Source organism: Neomonachus schauinslandi, chromosome 5 (assembly GCF_002201575.2).
Source record: "Neomonachus schauinslandi chromosome 5, ASM220157v2, whole genome shotgun sequence".
NCBI lineage: Eukaryota > Metazoa > Chordata > Mammalia > Carnivora > Phocidae > Neomonachus > Neomonachus schauinslandi.
The window spans coordinates 72,520,916-72,540,106 of NC_058407.1; the positions used below are offsets into that span (position 1 = coordinate 72,520,916).

At 36.8% G+C, this 19,191-nt stretch overlaps 1 protein-coding gene across 1 annotated transcript in view; it reads left to right on the forward strand.

Annotated features, from left to right (window-relative positions):
* Positions 1-19,191, forward strand: part of KIF21A (kinesin family member 21A) — a 149,426-nt gene that overhangs the window by 19,628 nt on the left and 110,607 nt on the right. The window lies entirely within an intron of this gene.

Below are 19,191 nucleotides of genomic sequence, written 5' to 3' on the forward strand. Positions count from 1 at the left end.
GTAATAGGCTGTGTTTTTTCTTAGGAGACTGATGATATGTTTTATCTTTCAAGTCCAAAACCCAAGGCACTTTGAGCATTTAATATTAGTGTAAGTATAGACTTCTGTGTGTCCTTGACTTCTCCATTTGTTATTATCCAATCATACTTCTGTTAGATCTACTCATAGTAGGTAGCTCTTTTTATAAAGAAGTGGCAGACACGATCTCCTCAGAGAATGGGCTGTGACATTAAGAGACTTGATTAAACCTGACTCCTTTCCTAGTTTTTAACCTTGAGTGAATTGTTTAAGCTGGCTATGCCTCAATTTCCTCATCTGTAAAAGATATTGATAATATGTACCTCATAGAATTCTTCTCTCCTAAGGGTGCCTTTACTGACTAATGCTACCATATACACATATGTAAGTATAATTTATAGTGTATGATAGATTGCTTTGTAAATAGTGGTCTTTAGTGTCTTGGGTTTATGTTGGTTTTTCCTTCCTCCTCAAATGGATTTTGAATTATTTAAGAACACAGATAGACTTTATCTCTTTTTTGTACTCTGTGGAGTGCTTAGTGTATCAGTAGGCATGTCAAATGTGGTTCTTAACACCAGAGGAGCAAACATAGTATACTCTTGATTATTGTTATAAAAACTTTAGTCAGTCTGTCAAAAAATATTTGATTGCCATTGATGTTGCTGGAAGGGTGTTCTGGGTGTGGAGGATATATATAGATCTTCCTTGAGTTACGATGGGGTTACCTCCTGATAAACCCATCATAAGTTGAAAATATCATTAAGTTGAAAATGCATTTAATATACCTAAATTACTGAACATCATGGCTTAGCTTAGACTGCCTTAAACATGGGCAGAAGACTTATATTAGCCTATAGTTTGGCAAAATCATCTAACACAAAGACTATTTTGTAATAAAGTGTTGAATATCTCCTATTGAAAATGAAAAACAGAATGGTTTTAAGTGTATCGGTTATTTACCTTTGTTGTGGTCACGTGGCTGACTGGGAATTGTAGGTTTCTACAGCTGCCCAGCATCGTAAGGGAGTATCATGCTGCATAATACTAACCTGGGAAAAGATCCAAATTCAAAGTACAGTTTCTACTGAATGTGTATGGCTTTTGAAGTATTGAAAGGTTGAAAAATTGTGTCAAACCATGGTAAGTTGGGTACCCTTTGTAGATGTAAGCAAGATAAGGGTTTCTACTTTGAAGGAGCTAACACTGGGTGAGGATAGAGACAATAAACATAAAAAAAGTAATTTCAGATATTGATTAGTACTATGCAGAATATGCAACAGTATGCTTAATAATAATTGGCCTTGGCTGGGAGGAGACATTTGAGTTGAGACCTGAATACTGAGAAGCGAGCTATGAGAAGATCTGAGAGAAGAGAATTCTAAGCAAAACAAGTGCAAAGCCCTCGAAAAATAAGCTGGCATGTTAGTGGAATGGTAGGAAGAGCAGTATAGCCAGATACAGCAAATAAAAAAGAGGATGGAGATAATGCCTGGAGATAGGCAAGAGCCAGATCATTTAGGGCCTTGTAATCTAGAATGGAAATTTTGAGCTTTCATTTTAGTGGGAAGGCTTTAGAGAACTTTAAGTGGAGATACGATGTGATCTGACTTACATTGTAGAAAAATAAGTGGTGAACTGTGTTACAAGAGTTAATAGAAGTGGGACACCAATGAGAAAGCTGTTAATGTGTTCCAGAAAAGAGATGGAGATGGCTTGGACTAAACAGTAGCAGGACAGATGGTGAACAGTAGATTTGGGGTATGTTTTGGAGATAGATCTGTTAGGACTTGTGGATAAAGGGTGTGATGAAAAGAGAATTAAGTAGATTCTCAGGTTTGAAAGTTTGAGGAAAAATGGATTTTTTGGGACGGCAGATTAATAGTTCTACTTTGGCTCTGTTGCAATTGCTATACATTGGATATCCTAATAAAGATGACAAGTTGGTTGTTAAATATATGAGTTTGGATCACAGGCTAGATGTCTGTGTTGAAGATAAAATTTTGAGAGGCAACAGCGTTTAGATGGTTGAAGCATGGACTGGATGAGGTCACTGATGAAGAGAAAAAAATTAGAGACTTGTGGGGAAAAAGCTCTGGGACACTCTAAAATTTAGAGGTCAGTAAGAGAAAAAGATCTAGCCAAGGAGATTGGAGAAGAGTAGTCAGTGAGGTTAGAAAAAGTAGGGAGGTTATGTTGTCCTAGAAGTTGGTCAGCTGTTTCAAATGTTGCTTGCTGGGAAGTCAAGTAAGAGGTGAGCAAAAATTGACTATTGGCTTTGGTAAGAGATAAGTTATTGGTAACTCATAGGACGTGTTTCAGGAGTGCTTCGTTGGAGCGGATTAAGGAAAGAATGCAAGATGAGGAAACAGACACAGTGAAATCAGTAATGCTTTTGGAAGATGTTGCTGTGAAGGGGAGTAGAGAAATGAGGTGGAGAGACAAGGTTAAGGGAGGATTGTTTTAAAGGGGGATAACGAGCAATGTTTATGCCTGATGGGAATCATCCAGGAGAGGGAGAAATTGATGGTAAAAGAGAGAGAGGAGATATTTGTAGGAGTGAAGCCCTTGAGAAGGAGACTAGGAAATGAGATTGAAAAGAGAAAGTGGAAAGAGTGGCTTTAGATAGAAGCAGAGACACTTTTACCTTTGTCCTTTAGCAAGAGAAAAAAACAGAATTTGTGGGTATAGATACATGTAGTTTGGATCTGGGAATATGAAGATGCATTTTTTTTTTCTTTTCACAAAAATGAGCATGGTTTTAAGGAGGTCAAAGAATTGTGAGATAATGGTGTTAGGTGTATCACATAAGGGATTTGAAGTTGCCAAGAATGCTGGTAGAAGTAGTGGTAAAGGGGATCCTGTAGACTGTAAGTGAGATCAATGGATGGGACAGTATGACGAGGACAGCAATAAAGGATGTTGAGGGGTGGTAGGGTCTGATGACATCTGCTTCAAAGAAGATGGGAATCTTTGGAAGAGGAATGAGGAGAGACAGGTTGGAAACTGCACTAGGGAGCAAGAAGAAAACTCGCTTGCAGGCAATGACTTACTTGTGTGGATGGAAAAAATAGCCTTACTTGAGGGCATTTCAGTAAAAGCCATGTCCTCAGGGGATGGGCAGGTGAGTTTTCAAGTCAAAATAAATTAACTAATAAGCACTCACTATGTGGCAGAAGCAAATGTTCTGACTTCAAAACACATATTAACTCACATGATACAATAATACTATAGTTTAGGCACTATTATTAGTTGTTCTTTATGAATAAGGGAATTGAAAAGTTAAGCAGTTTGCTTAGGGTCACACAGCTGTAAGTGACAGGGTTGGATTTGAATTCCGGCAAACTTGGTTCTAGCTGGTGTTCCAGATATAAACCCTTAGCTGTACTGCTGCTGGTGGACCGTGATTTCCTGCACACAGTTGAGGTGTTTAGGAAGGAAGTGAGAGACACTGTGGGGCCAAATTAGAGGCTCTACAGAGTATTGAATTAAAATTTTTATATTGAAGGATAATCTGGAAAATTTGGACTTCTGATGGTGACTTTAGAGTTTGATGAGCTTTTTCTATATTTTAGAGCAAAGAGCAGCTTGAAGATTTTAGGTGGCTGATTTTGCTGTGGTTTGATGTTTTGCTGAGAGACAGTGGGAAAGGAAAATTTTGTATCTGGTAACCCCACTGAGAGGAGATGTTGAGCTATATTCTGGTAGCGTTGGCCTGCCATGTTAATGTCTTGTGGAGAGCTTGTTTGAGGTTCTTGAGCGAACATTGTATCGACCAGTTTGTTTCCGGCCCTGAGATTCAAGCATTTTTGTAGTTCTCATCATTTGATATTGTTAAGGCAACTGCTTTTGGCTACAAAATTTGGAATAATACTAATGACACTAAAAAAATGATAGAAGTTGATTTTGATTGTAATAGTAAAAAATTTCATATTTTTTTCATTAATGACACTAAAAAATGATAGAAGTTGATTTTGATTGTAATAGTAAAAATTTCATATTTTTTTCACAAGGGTACTTGCAAAATTTTGAGCAGTATATTTTTTCTGATGATAAAAGTATTATTTATTTTTGAAAATTTATAAGAATTTCACCACCCTGAGAAATAAAAACATTTTATATCTATTTCTTATTTCTATATTTTAATATCTCATTTTTTATGTGATATAACAAAAATTGAACCCTATTGCATATACAGTTTCCATCATGTTTTTTTTTCACTTCACATTTTCCATTTCATAAATGTTTTCCTACGTCATTAAGTCTTCCTCTTAAAGCTGATGCCTAAGGTTTGTTTGTTAAGTGGACTGAATTTGGTAGCGCCCAGCGAGGAAACTTTTGCTTTATGCTTCAATCAAAATTTGTTAAATTTTTCTTTCCAACCTCTTGGGTAGGTCCCGTTACTTTCAGGTTATTTTCATCTGTAGGAATCGTCTCATTTTCAAAAATTAAAGTACTGCCCAGTCTAAACCAAAAACATCCAATTCCCTGTTCTCTTTCCATCTAGCTCAGTCCTGACCACAGACTTAATAACCTACAGTGGGAAAGGGGAACTCCCCTTTGCTCACCTTATTCTGCATCAATTTGCTCTTCCATTTCTCCTTTCATGCTTACTCTGCATCTTCTGGGTCTTCCAAAGAGGGAGTGGGAGACATTTAAAGAAGAAAAGCAAAATTTATTTTTACTTAGTGTTCTGTGTACTTCCTTGCTTGATGTTTTTGTAGTGCTCTCTTGGCTTTCACTAGCTGGCTATTATGTCCTCAAGTTCATTGTAGAGCCTCCTGAGGGCACTCTTCTTGCCACATCTGTAATGGGAGCTGTATTCTATGCATAACCTTTTGGGAATGCTCTAACTCTTTTCCCTCCTTACTCTCATATCTCGTATCTATAGCCTGTGACAGTGAATGTCCATTTACCCTGGTGGTAGTCAACATCCTTGGCAAAATTCCTATGAAATGGCTGATAGTCTGGCCACTCTCTTTTTTGTCTACTTGGTCAATGAGAAATATCACGTATCTGTGACTTGTCAACAACAAAAGTGCCACTTGTTCAGTAAATGTACTCTTTTTTTTTTCTTTTGACTTCCTCTCTTCAGACTTTATATATTTGGAATCCAGAGGACATGCATCAGATTTTCCCAGAGACTCTCATTTCTCCTCTCTGGGTGGACACTCTGAATGGGACTGTCCTCTATAACATAGACATTTTCAGATGGGACAGTCTGCATTCTGCAGAAATGCAATGCCACAGTCCCCTTCTTAAAACTCTTCAGTCTCAATAAGTAAAGAAAACCTTGGGCCACCCCCTCTTGATGGAGGAGAGACATTTACTTCGCTATACTTTGGAGATGAAATGAGAAAACGGTGTTCTCTATACTTATGAATTCTTTTTAAAGTATTTTGACCATGAATCTCTAGCCTTATCATATATAGCCTAAAGATGAGGGGTAAGGACTGCTAGTTGAAGGACCAGTTTGGCCACCTCTTGGGATGTGTCTAGAAATTTTTTGAGTTTTATAGTTGAAATTATGAGATAACAAGAAAAGTCACCTTCCTTATCTTGTTATAATTGCTAGTATTTTATTATATCAATTAGTAGTTTGAGCAACTTCATAGTAAATATTGCTGGAGCTCCAATCAATCTCCAAGGGAGTGGCAAAAAGGAGGAACTGTTTATCCTATAGGAATGGAATTTGAAGACCTGGGGCTCAGCCCTGCTTCCATTAGTAACTAGATGAGTTATGTCAGGCAAATCACATATTTTCTCATGGCCTTATCTTTAAAATGAGAGAGTTAGACCAAAGGATCTCCAAAATTCCTTCTCGCTCTAAAATTGATGAATCAGTTTCCAAGGTGTTCTTTCTTTCTAAAGATTTTATTTATTTGAGAGAGACAGAGAGAGTGAGTGAGAGAGAGCACAAGCAGGGGGAGGGGCAGAGGAAGAGGGAGAAGTAGACTCCTTGCTGAACAGGGAGCCCGATGCGGGGCTCGATCCCAGGACCCTGGGATCATGACCTGGGCCGGAGGCAGACGCTTAACTGACTGAGCCATGCAGGTACCCCTAAGGTGTTCCTTCTGTTAGAACTACACCACTCTAGGACTTGTTAACAGATTACCCATGGAAGTGGAACTTTTGAATAGAGCCAGTACCATATCATCCCATCCCATCCCATCCCATCCCATCCCATTCATTTATTTTTTTCATCAGCTCATTCTTTTAACAAATACTACTTTATATACATAAATCCGGTCATTGTACCAATTTCACATACAAGGTAGATAATGTACCTTTTTCATTAAAGAGGGGAAAACAATCACAGTTTGAGAAACTAGTTAGCAAATAGCAAATAAAATTATAGATGTAGATTCTAAATATAGTTCCTGGTACATAGTAGTTGCTCAACAAATATTAAGGGCAATTAAACCAGTTGAACATGTCCTGGGGGCTCACTAATTGTGTCATATTATTGCTAAATTCCTGGTGATTTGTGGGTACTCTTAGTGCTTTATTAATATAACTTAATTATGTAATATCATCATCATCCATTTAGCTCCTTGCTCTTGTTGCAAAACTAGATCTTTTACTTATTAATGGATAATTCTCACTGATTCTACTATAGATTCACTTACTCACTGAAGAACATTCTGAATTAAATGGCTTTCATTAATAATTTCTGTTGCTTTTGTAGTTTTCTAGTATATCCCAAACACCCAATGTTTATACGTTCAGGTGAAGAATCATAGGAAAATATTAGGATCAATAGACAATGAATTCATAGAAAACACCAGGAAACTCTATATTGTTTTCATATATCAAATATCCAGGTTAAAAGAAGAAGCATTTGCATTATTGGAGGAGACTGATCAACAATGTTTTTCATTACTCAACATGTCACTTCATGTATGTGGGTCATTCCTACTGAATTACTAACTAGGCAGGCCTCAAAAGTTATGAATCCTCTTTGTCCAGATATAGATTAGATAGATCTTACCAAATTAATGTTTTATGGTTGCTATTCTGTCTACAGCTAATTCTTTGTTCATTTAAATGATAGAATTAGATGTTGCTCAAAAGAGGGGTCAAATTGGATTCCCACTGGGAAGTGGGAAAGCCCTTACCATTTCATATTTATGTATAGATGTGTTGTTGTTACTGTCTTTTTATCTACCCAATCTTTTCCCATTTCCTTTGCCACCACCTTAGTTCAGGTTTTAAGTTATTTAGTGCCGGAATGATTATAATTGTTTTTTAATTAATGATCTAGACCAGTATCACCATTCCAGAGAAAAAAAACCTTCCTTCCAAGATGTTCTGACCATCAAATCTATAGTGATTAAAGATTGTTTTGTTGGCTGTGGCCTTTATGGAACTCAACAGGTGACAAGATGAAGGAAGCAATATCTTTTACTTGTCTACTACATTTGCAAGGTAATACAAAGGAGCTTCCCAGCTTTTTCTCCCTTACAAGTTAAAAAAATAGCTAGCTGGTACATTTTTCATTCTTTGTTTCAAAATATAAATAGAGGAAAATTTATTAAAATCTGTAAAGCTGTGGTTGCTGATATTAACAAGTATAATCATGACTGAACAAAATTGTATCCACTTGAGAATTTTATGCCATCTTTTTGTGGTTTTGGTATTTTTTTTGAATTGCTTTTTTATTAGTTTCAGAGGTAGAATTCAGTAATTCATTAGTTGCATATAACAGCCAGTGCTCATTACATCAAGTGCCCTTCTTAATGTTCATCACCCAATTATCCCTTTCCCTTACCTACCTCCCCTCCAGCAATCCTCAGTTTGTTTCCTAGAGTTCAGCATCTCTTATGGTTTGTCTCCCTCTCAATTTTCATCTTATTTTATTTTTCCTTCCCTTCTCCTATGTTCATCTGTTTTGTTTCTTAAATTCCACATGAGTGGAGTCATATGGTATTTGTCTTTCTCCAACTGACTTATTTTGATTAGCATAATACCCTCTAGTTCCTTCTTCTTCTTCTTTTTTTTTTTTAAGTAGGCAGTGTGCAGCTTGAACTCACAACCTTGAGATCAAGACCTGAGGTCAGGGGTGCCTGGGTGGCTAGGTCAGTTAAGTGGCTGCCTTTGGCTTAGGTCATGATCCCAGGACATCGAGCCCCACGTTGGGCTCCCTGCTGCCGCTCCCCTGCTTGTGCTCTCTCATGCTCTCTTGTGCTCTCTCTGTCAAATAAATAAATAAAATCTTAAAAAAGAAAAGTTAAAAAAAAAAAAAGACCTGAGCTGAGATCAAGAGTTGGATGCTTAACCTACAGAGCCATCCCAGGTGTCCCTATATGGTTTTAATATTGTTAAATATTCATGCTTAATTTTTTTTCACAATTTAATTCTTTAATAATTTTTCATCACTCTCCCTCTTAACACTGTATCTTCTGGTACTTAGGTTTTTAAAATTCTCTCCTTTTCATTTATCCTTACTTGTTGCCAAATCCTACTGTATCTTTCTCATTAATGCCTCATATTGCACTTTTCTCCTCACCCTGCCCCTAGCAATTCACATTGCCTTCACTCTAGTTTTTGTCTTTACTGCTTAATTTACTTCGCTGAAGTCTCTTCATTAATGATGGTAATAAGTAACATTTGTATGATTCCTTGCAGATTAGGGAGTGAATCCTCATGTTTTCTTACTTGAGCCTTCTAATCAGTTTGTTGTTATTTCTGTTTTAAAGATGACAAGACACACACTCTGAAAGTATCAGAGAATAATAAGTAAAAGAGCAGGGACTGGAACCAGGTCTTCTGGTTTCCAATCACACGCTCTTTTTATTTTATTTTAGATTTATTTTATTTATTTGACAGAGAGAGAGAGAGCGAGAGAGGGAACACAAGCAGGGGGAGTGGGGGAGGGAGAAGCAGGCTTCCCGCCGAGCAGGGAGCCCGACGCGGGGCTCGATCCTAGGACCCTGGGATCATGACCTGAACTGAAGGCAGCCGCTTAACCAACTGAGCCACCCAGGCGCCCCCACATGCTCTTTTTATTATGCTCTCTGCCTTATCTTATATCCCTCTCCAATCTATTTCATTGCTGTTAGATTGTTCTTTCCTAAACCATTGCTTTGAACACATCCATACAGGTCTCTTTGTCTTCTTGCCCTTATGTATCTATCTTTTTTTTTTTTTTAAGATTTTATTTATTTGACAGAGAGAGACACAGTGAGAGAGGGAACACAAGCAGGGGGGAGTGGGAGAGGAAGAAGCAGACTCCCCGCTGAGTAGGGAGCCCGATGTGGGGCTCAATCCCCAGACCCTGGGATCATGACCTGAGCTGAAGGCAGATGCTTAATGCCTGAGCCACCCAGGTGCCCTGTATCTTTATCTTAATCGTCTTCTTGCCCCCATGTATCTTTATCGTTAAGTTTGGCTACTTAACACTTGCAGATTTATCATTTTCCCAGATGCTAGGACAGATCCTATTCTTAAATTCTGGGTCATTCTGAAGCTCCAGAGGCTTAGAAGTTCAATTTGGCTTGTTTTTTTTTATGTTTTCATTTCTCATACGCAGTCCAGGTATAAACTTTTTTTTTTTTGCTGAATGAATTAAACCCTTTATTACTAGAACTTCCATAGCTTGCTTCCAGGAATTAAACTTTTGGCCATGGCTTGTATCACTATTCCAATAATTTGTCTTGTTACTCCATGTGTCTTGGTTACCGCCTTTGTTTACTGCTGAGTTCATCATTGAACTTCCCCTTTAACTAACATCAGCAACAGAAACAACACTTGTATTCACAGATGTTTAGCACAGACCCTTGTATATAGTAAGTAGTCTTTTTTATTTTATTCATAACTGGATCACCAGTGTCTGAAACAGTGATTAATTCAGAAGAGACCTTCAACAAGTATTTGTTGATTGACTTTATTTTGTTTATAAAATAAGTCTTTGTCATTGAGTCTCTGATACCTGCCAACATATTTTTCCTGATGCGGAGTGTATCTGTTTAGATTTCTGTTTGTGCTTGACCGCATACTCCTAATGTTGTTTTCTGCCTACTTCGAGGCCTACTTAAGCTCACCTGCCTTTTTCATGGATTTCTTCCTATTTCATGGTGCTGTTGACACTCCCTGATTGTCAAAACCCTGTGGGTCTATTTGGTCTCTAGGTCCTATGTTGAACTGGATCAGATGTTTATCAAGCCTGTGTAAAATTCTTTAATAGATATTTAAAATTGATTTTTTAAAAATAATTTTCTGTTTGCAGTACCTAGTTGTCAAACAAATATCAGCTAGATCTTTTAACAATAAAGTACTAGAGATAGTGATGTAATAGCAGTTAATAGTCTCATAGTGATCATTTTCTGTCTGCTTTTTGCACAACTGTACTTTTGTAATCGAATAAACTGTGGGGGAAGAGAGAATAAAGAGGACAGTTTGGTGAAGCATAATTTTTATATTACTGTCCCTAGCAACTGGAAGAATAGTTATGTTTAAATCTTCAAAGTGAAACGTTTTAAGTGTATAGAACGATTTAGAATGTTTCTGTTAAGATGTAAAGAAAAAGAAAATGTCAAGTCAGATATCCATGCTTTTTTTAAAAGAGGTTGAGCTATCCAAACCAGGCCCCAAAAGCAATGCCAAGTTTTTATTTAAGATGGTACAAAATGATAATCTTATACATTTTAGTCAATTTGTTATGTATGTTAGTTTTCTTTTAAGGTTCTTATAGAGGTTTCATTTAAAGCCTTTGTGAAATCAAAACATATAGTATGTTTATGCCCATTTTGTGAGTGTTGGTGTAACACTTTTTTTTTTTAAAGGTATTATGCTTTTTTTTTTTTAAGGTTTTATTTATTTATTTGAGACAGAGAGAATGAGAGAGAGAGAGCACATGAGAGGGGTAGGGTCAGAGGGAGAAGCAGGCTCCCTGCCGAGCAGGGAGCCCAATGCTGGACTCGATCCAGGGACTCCAGGATCATGAGCTGAGCCGAAGGCAGTCGCTTAACCAACTGAGGCACCGAGGCGCCCGGTGTAACACTTTTATTAGCTTCAACAAATAGGTTTATTATGTTTGTTTTATGGCATTTTGTTAATCTTATTCACCAGGACTGTCAAATATTACATCTTCCTATGGGAAAATACTTTTATGAGACATTTACATTTTAATATAGCTTTAATTGCATATATCACATTTAGTGGTCTTATTTATCATTATGGAAAAAAAGACATGGCTTAGATATATTTTTTATTTTTATTTTACTTATTTAAAGGTTTTATTTATTTTTTTATTTGACAGAGAAAGAGACAGCTAGAGAGGGAACACAGCAGGGGGAGTGGAAGAGGAAGAGAGAAGCAGGCTCCCCGCTGAGCAAGGAGCCTGCCATGGGGCTCGGTGCCAGGACACTGGGATCATGACCTGAGCCGAAGGCAGGTGCTAAGCAATTGAGCCATCCAGGTGCCCTGGCTTGGATATATATTTTTATATCCTATGTTATGTATGTGATTTTGTTAGTTTCTATTTCACGGTTAGTTTTGAAGTAATTTGAATTAGTGATTCTTTTTTGTAGGACTTCAAAATTATTATCTGTCAGAACTGATTTTATTCTCTTAGAACAAGAAGTGAGGTATGATAGTAGGCATCTTCTTGTCCCTGAAGAACCTCTTTTAGCATTCTGTGTGGTCAAAAGGACCCAAGGATTAGATGTTGATGTTTTGTTTATATGAAAATACTGAATAGGTAGGAGTAGGAGGGAAGAATTGACTAATTATTTCCAAAATGGGACTAAGAAACTGGGCTTGCAGTTTATCTGTTTAAACTAGAAACAAAAATTTTTAGATATTATGTGGTCAAGATAATAAAATTTTGCTTATTCTTTTTGGCACCTTCCCAGATGTCATATTAATTTTTTTTTTAAAGATTTTATTTATTTGACAGGGAGAGAGAGAGAGAGAGCACAAGCAGGGGGAGCAGCAGAGGGAGAGGGAGAAGCAGGCTCTCAGCTGAGCAGGGAGCCCGCATATTAATTCTTTAAAAGAAGTTTAGGTAGGTCAAGATTGATGTTTGGCCTGAAAAATTGGAGAGGCGTTCTTAAAAGATTTGCCATGTTAATGGTGTCAAAAGAAACAAAGGAATACATTTTATAAATACTTTCAAATTCAAATTTCAAAACCATTATATAGGTCTTCCAAAATGATGGAAGGATGAATTCATGTTTATTTTAAATGTATTAATTTTCCTCATTTTGTAAATTTATGGGCATTTTTCAGCACTCTGGTAAACTATGTAACACTTATTAAAATCCACAAGTAGTTTTAAGGTAGCATTTTATTTTATTAAAGATTTTATTTTTAAGTAATCTCTATGCCCAATGTGGGGCTTGAATCCACAACCCCATGATCAAGAGTTGCATGCTCCAGCAACTGATCCAGTCAGGTGCCCCAAAGTAGCATTTTATTTTTGAAGATTTATTTATTACCTGAGAGAGAGAGAGAGAACAGGAATACAGAGTGTAAGGAGGGACAGAGGGAGAGGGAGAATGCCAAGCAGACTCCCCGCTGAGCACAGAGCCTAACATGTGGCTCAGTCTCCCTAGACTGAGATCATGACCTGAGCCAAAATCAAGAATTGGACACTTAACTGACTGAGCCACCCAGCAGCCCCCTAAGATAGCATTTATAGCAAAATTAAACCTCATGTCCTTGAGGGCTTTAAGTGGGACTGAGGCAGTTTAGAAGTATTTGTAAAGTGGTATCTGGGTTATTGCTCTAATTATGGCAGATGCAGTAGTTATAAAAATATATCTTCAATTAATTTTCAACAAATTTTTTTCATCCAATTGATGGTTGAATAAATTTTCTCTTTTCATCATGGGTTCTTTTTTTTTTTTTTTAAAGATTTTATTTATTGAGTGGGAGAGAGAGCACGAGCGGGGGCGAGGGGCAGCGGGAGAGGGAGAAGCAGGCTCCCTGCTGAACAAGGAGTCCGACGTGGGACTTGATCCCAGGACCCTGGGAACATGACCTGAGCCAAAGGCAGATGCTTAACTGACTGAGCCACCCAGGCATCCCATGGGTTATTATTCTTAGTGACTAGTCAAATATTTAAAAATCTTCTGCAGAATGTCTAGGAAATAGGAGAAACATTAACCTTGATTTTTATGGGCATTTTATGTTGCAGTATGCCTAGATTTTATATGTATCTGCCAACATACTATTAATCATTTTCCTCCCTGAAATATTTTTCCCCCGTCCTTAAATTTATTGTGTACTTTTTGGATATTAAAAACATAACAGCATGCATATATTTTTAGATCAGTTTGAATGGTATTTGTTGAATTGCTTTTATGTACAACTATTGTGGTAGATTAAAAAGAGCTGTAAGACTGTAAGTCAGAGCATTTCAAACTTCAGTATGCATTCTAGTCATTTGAAGATCATGTTAAAATATAGATTTTAATTTAATGGGTTTGAGGTGAGGCCTGAAACTCTGCATTTCTGTGAGCTCCCCAGTTGATGGTCATGTTGCTGGTCTGTGAGCAGCAAGTCGTAAGGTATAGATGAAATAGTTCACATTCTTATTGAAGAATTAGTATTTATACACTTAAAAATATTTAAACAATACTTCAAGATAAGATGTGATTGAGAGCTAAAATAGACATGGAAAGTATATGGTCTAAAAGTGGAGGGGAAGTTAAGATCTTTAGGGATTCCTTCATGGCAAAGGCAAGGTTTAAGCTGCACCTTGAAAGGAGGCAGGAATTGGTGGAAAGACAAAAGGAAAGGCTTTACAGAGAAGGGGAGCAATGTCAAAAACAAAGATGAGTATGAATGAGGGCAGTAGCATTTCAAAGCAAGGAGAAACATTCTCTCTTTCACCCTCCTCCACCAAATGTCTAAAGTATGAGAATTTTGTGGGGAGGGTAGAGAGGGAGCTCTGTAATTTGCTTAATTTTACCATATTTAGTAGTTTTAAGTTATTTGTGTTATTCCTAGTTTAATTCCACTGTGGTCAGAGAATATAGTATGACTTCAGTTTTCTGAAATTTGTGGAGACTTGCTTTATGCACCAGCATATGGTCTATTTCAGTAAATGTTCATGTGCATGTAAAGAAAATGTATTCTGCAATGGTTGCATTTAGTGTTTTGTAAGTATCAACTAGGTCCAGATAGCTAGTAGTATTGCATAAATCTTCCATCTCTCTACTGATTTTTAAAAAAATCTGGTAGTTACTGAGAGATATGAATTAACATCCTCTAACTCTGATAATTAATTTCTTGATTTTCCTTTTGTTGTATCAATTTTTGCTTTTTATAGGCATTAGAATTGTTATATTTCTTGTTTTATTGATCCTTGTGTCAGTTTTCCAATACAAGGTATTAGAAACAATACTGATTGCAGTTGCCATGAACTTAGTAGCTTAAAACAACACAAATTTATCAACTTACTCTTCTGGAGGCCAGAAGTCCAAAATGGGTCTCACTCGGCCCAAAACAAGGTGCTCTGGAGGTTCTAGAGGAGTATCCCTTTTCTTGCCTTTTCTAACTTCTACTGCTGTGGTCCTTGTATTCCTGGGTTCATGACCCTTCCTTCATCTTCAAAGCCAGCAGGGTAGCATCTTCAATCTCTGTTTTCATCTTCACATTATCTTTTCTCTTACAAGGATTCTTGTGATTAGATCATAATGCAGGATACCTGATACCAAGATTTGTAATTTAGTCACATCTGCAAAGTCCCTTTTGCTGTATAAGGTCACATTTTCACAGGTTCCAGGGATTCCAGGGGTTGGGACATGGACATTTTGGGGTTGGCATTATTCTGTCTATCATAATCCTGTAATCATTATTAAATATTCCTTTCTATCTTTAGTAATATTTCTTGCCATAAACACTACTCTATTTGCTTAGGATTCATTGAGTTTCTTTAATCTCTAAGCTTATATCTTCCAAAAGTTTTGGAAATTTCTTGGCCATTATGTTTTCCAGTATTAACTTCTGTCTCATTTTCTTGCCCTACTCCTTCTGGGACTCCGATTACATGTATGTTATATGTTGAGAATGTCCCACATCTCCCTCGTGTTCTGTTCTCTTTTCATTCTTTTTTCTTTCTGTCCTGCAGATTGGATATTTTCAAATGCCAAACATGTCTTTTTTGTATAAGCTATTATGAAACATATTTAATTAGTTCTTGATTTCAGATACTATATTTTTCAGTGCCAGAATATCCATCCATTTTTCTTTTTTAAAAAAATTTTTTAAAGATTTTATGTACTTATTTGAGAGAGAGAGAGAACAATCAGAGGGGAGAGGCAGAGGGAGAGGGAGAAGCAGGCTCCTCACTAAGCAGGGAGCCTCATGTGGGGCTCAATCCCAGGGTCCCTGGGATCATGACCTGAGCTGAAGGCAGATGCTTAACTGACTGAACCACCCAGGCGCCCCCATCCATTTTTCTAGATTCAAATTCTCTCTTGAAATTCTTTGTTTTCATCCATTTTGCTCATCTTTTCTTTAATATAGTTGCAATAGTTATTTTAAAATAATTATTAGCTAACTGTAATCTCTTGATCATCTGTGGATTTGTCTCCATTATCTGTTTTATTCTCTTGATTATTGGTCACATTCATATGTTTTGACATTATTGATTTTATGCCATATGTAATATGTGAAAGACCAGTAAAAGAAGATGTTTGTTTTTTGGACTGGAACATGGCTTAGGAAAGATTGAGAATCATGGTGAAAAGTATAGTAGGCACCTGAGGACACCACCTTGTTGCTTGTAAAGGAATTGGGTGGGAAATGTTTGTTGAAATAATTGGTAGAATAGAGCTAAATTGTGTAGTTTTCTCTAGAACTTGCTGAGAGATTGAGTAAGTTGTGTGACCTAGAGTAAGTTACTCAACTACTTGGTGTCTCAGTTTTCTCTTTAAAATGAGATAATTACAGTATCTATCCCACAGAGTTATTGTGAGGATTAAATGAGTATGTCTAACAGCATAGTAAGTGTTCAGTATGTGTTGACTATTATTTGAGGACTGAGAATACATTACTGGATTTGGTTACATGGTAGTCATTAGTGCATTTGTCAAGTGGGTTTTTAGGGATTGGTGATGACAAACACCTGAGTGGGGGAGGCTCAGGAGAGAATAAGGAATTAGAGACAGCAAGAATGGCCACTGTTTTGAGATTGCTGTTAAGGGGAATTAAAAAATATGATAGCCAGAGGGGGACATGAGATTAAGTGATAGATTTACGACATGATAATAATAATTATAATTATAGTAATCTTCGCAGCAACCCTATAAAGTAGGTACTATTTTTACTCGCATTATAAAAATGAGGAATCTGAGGCATAAAGAGAGGAATGCAATTGTAAAATGTTTGTGCACTGAGAATAATCTAGGAGGGAGAGAAGAATTTAGGAGCTGAAAGGATAATTCCAGGAATAAAGTTGTTAAGTACAGTAATCCCCCCCCCCCCCTTATCCATGGTGTTACTTTCTACGGTTTCAGTTACCTGTGGTCAACTGTCATCCAGAAGCAGAGATGATCCTTCTGTTGTGTTGTCAGAAGGTCAGTAGTAGCCTAACACTGTGTCACAATGCCTACACCATTCACCGCACTTCATCTCATCACGTTGGCATTTTATCATCTCACAACACAACAAGGGTGAGACAATAGGGTATTTTGAGAGAGACACTACATCCACATATCTTTTATTTGAAGTATATTGTTTTTGTTTTAAGATTTTATTTTAAGTAATCTCCACACCCAACGTGGCGCTTGAACCCACAACCCCAAGATTAAGAGTTGCATGCTCCGCCAACCCAGCCACCCAGGCACCTCTAAAGTGTATTGTTATAAATGTTCTATTTCATTATCCTTATTAATCACTTACTGTGCCTAATTGATAAATTAAACTTTATTATAGGTAGGTATGTATAGGAAAAAACATAGTCCACATAGGGTTCGGTACTGTCCATTGTTTCAGGTACACACTGGGCATCTTGGAACTCATCCCCATAGAGAAGGAAGTCTCCTGTAGGTGAGAAATGATGGAATGCAACCTACAAGTGGAGAGATTGACCTTTGATACGAACAGGAATGTGTATTCACTTTAACAGTATTGAAAGCAAAGTATGAATAGATTTGGGAGTGGAAAGAGACTTAAGTTTTATTTCCATAGCTTGTATTTTCTCGTTGAGGTAAGAAACAAAGGGATTTGCTGAGAGTGGGGCTGGAAATGAAGGAGAAGCAGTGAAATTGTTATTTTGGAGAGTGGATGAATGAACTAATAAGGGATATGGGTGAGCCTTTTGGTAGTGCTTAGGGCTCATTTGAAGATTGTGATCATAAATTTGAAGTGTGAATAGTGGAGGCAAGAGAGAAAAGGGAGGTGTAGGGAATTCAGTATGTTTGAGAAGGAATAAAAGGTGAATTAACATGGTTATGCCAGAAAGGAATAAAGCAGTCTTTTCCCTTGAAAAGTTCAAACTGTACCTGCTTAGTTAAGTGATAAACACCTAAAAACATATACAAATAAGCAAATGATAAATGTCGGATGGATCACTTAGACAACAGGCCTTGTTCTTCAACGGAGGGAGCAAACACTTGGGGACAAGATGGGTGGCTTTAGTGGGAGGTGAGCATAACTGGACATTAAAGTGTGTAGATGCCAAAAAAGATAATCATGTAGCATCTCTTTGGTTTCAGTACTGTGCTTTTTAAAAATCTAGAGTCTTTGAATTCCTTGCCTGTGGGTTCTACTTCCTGTATACTTGAGTGGAGATTTGAGTTTGTCCACTTTCTTCTAATGATACTACAGCTTTACAGTCATCCTTAAATGAAGTATGGTCACATTGTAATGACCTTGAATTATCTTCATTTTCATTTTATGTACCAAATATATTGCTTGGAAATTGTTGAAACTTAGAAATATTAATTTGTAGGTTTCTTTGAGGGGGGAGTTGCTGTTATGGAGTGAACTAATAGTATTACTATTTTTTTATAGACTATTTTCTGTAACTCCAAATTTCTGTTAGAATTTACAGAAGGGGGGGGGCGCCTGGGTGGCTCAGTCAGTTTGGCATCTGCCTTCAACTCGGGTCATGAACTCGGGTCCTGGGATCAAGCCCTACATCCCGCTCTTTGCTCAGCTGGGGAGCCTGCTTCTCCCCTCTCCCTCTGGTCCCCCCCCCCCCCCCCTCATGTTCTCTCTCTCTCTCTAATAAATAAATAAAATCTTTAACAAAATGAAAAAAAAGAACTTACAGAAGAGGTTTTGAGTATTAAGGTTTCTTTGACTTGAACATGAAGGGTGGCCAGGAAGGACCTAGGTAAAAACATGCTTTACATATGAACTAAAGGGGAGACTTTTTATATACAAAATGAAATGTTAATTAGTGACATATTTGATATAATGATGGGTTTGCAACTGTCCTGTTACTATTTTGTCCACTATTGAGTGAATTTATTATTTTTCTGATTGCATATTTTTTTCATAGGGCCTAGTTAAGAATGACCAACTCCGTGTTTTCAGTCATTTCCGTGAACAGGCGGCCTTCTGTTTCAAACAGAGAAACGTCTGTTAGTAAGAAACATGCGACAATAATGTGGGGCTTTTCTTAGTAGTTTGTTTTGGAACTTTATATACACTTTTATTAAGCCGCTGCAAGGAAAAGTGTGTGTAGGTTTTTGTTTCTTAAATGTTAATGTAAGGAATATTTAAAGAACTGTGTGAAGCTTTTCAACAGTGCTTTATCTGACTATTACTATTTAAATTTTTTCTGCATTTCAGTTTTATTATTTGGCAACAATTTTACATAAGATCCTCCATGTTTTTTACATAAGCAAATTTTTTTTTACATAGACATTAAAAATGTTGCAGTTATTTTGGTAAAGATATTATTTTTTGGTAAAGATATTTTTTGGACAAATCTGTATACTTTTCTAATTAATCTTTTATTTTTTAGAATAGCATTTAATATTAAAGACAATTTAAAAAGTAAATTCTCAACTATAATTTTAGCACAAATAGCTTTAAATTCTCCATTATATGTTTTAATGGCATCCACTAAATACCTCTTTAATTAAAAAAAAAAGGCCTCATGAAAATTTAATTTACATAGGCAGAATTTGTTTAACACTGCATTTGAAATTTGTGTCTTCTCAGTAGGGAATGTATAATATTTGGAATAGTAATAGGTATTGTTGAAAT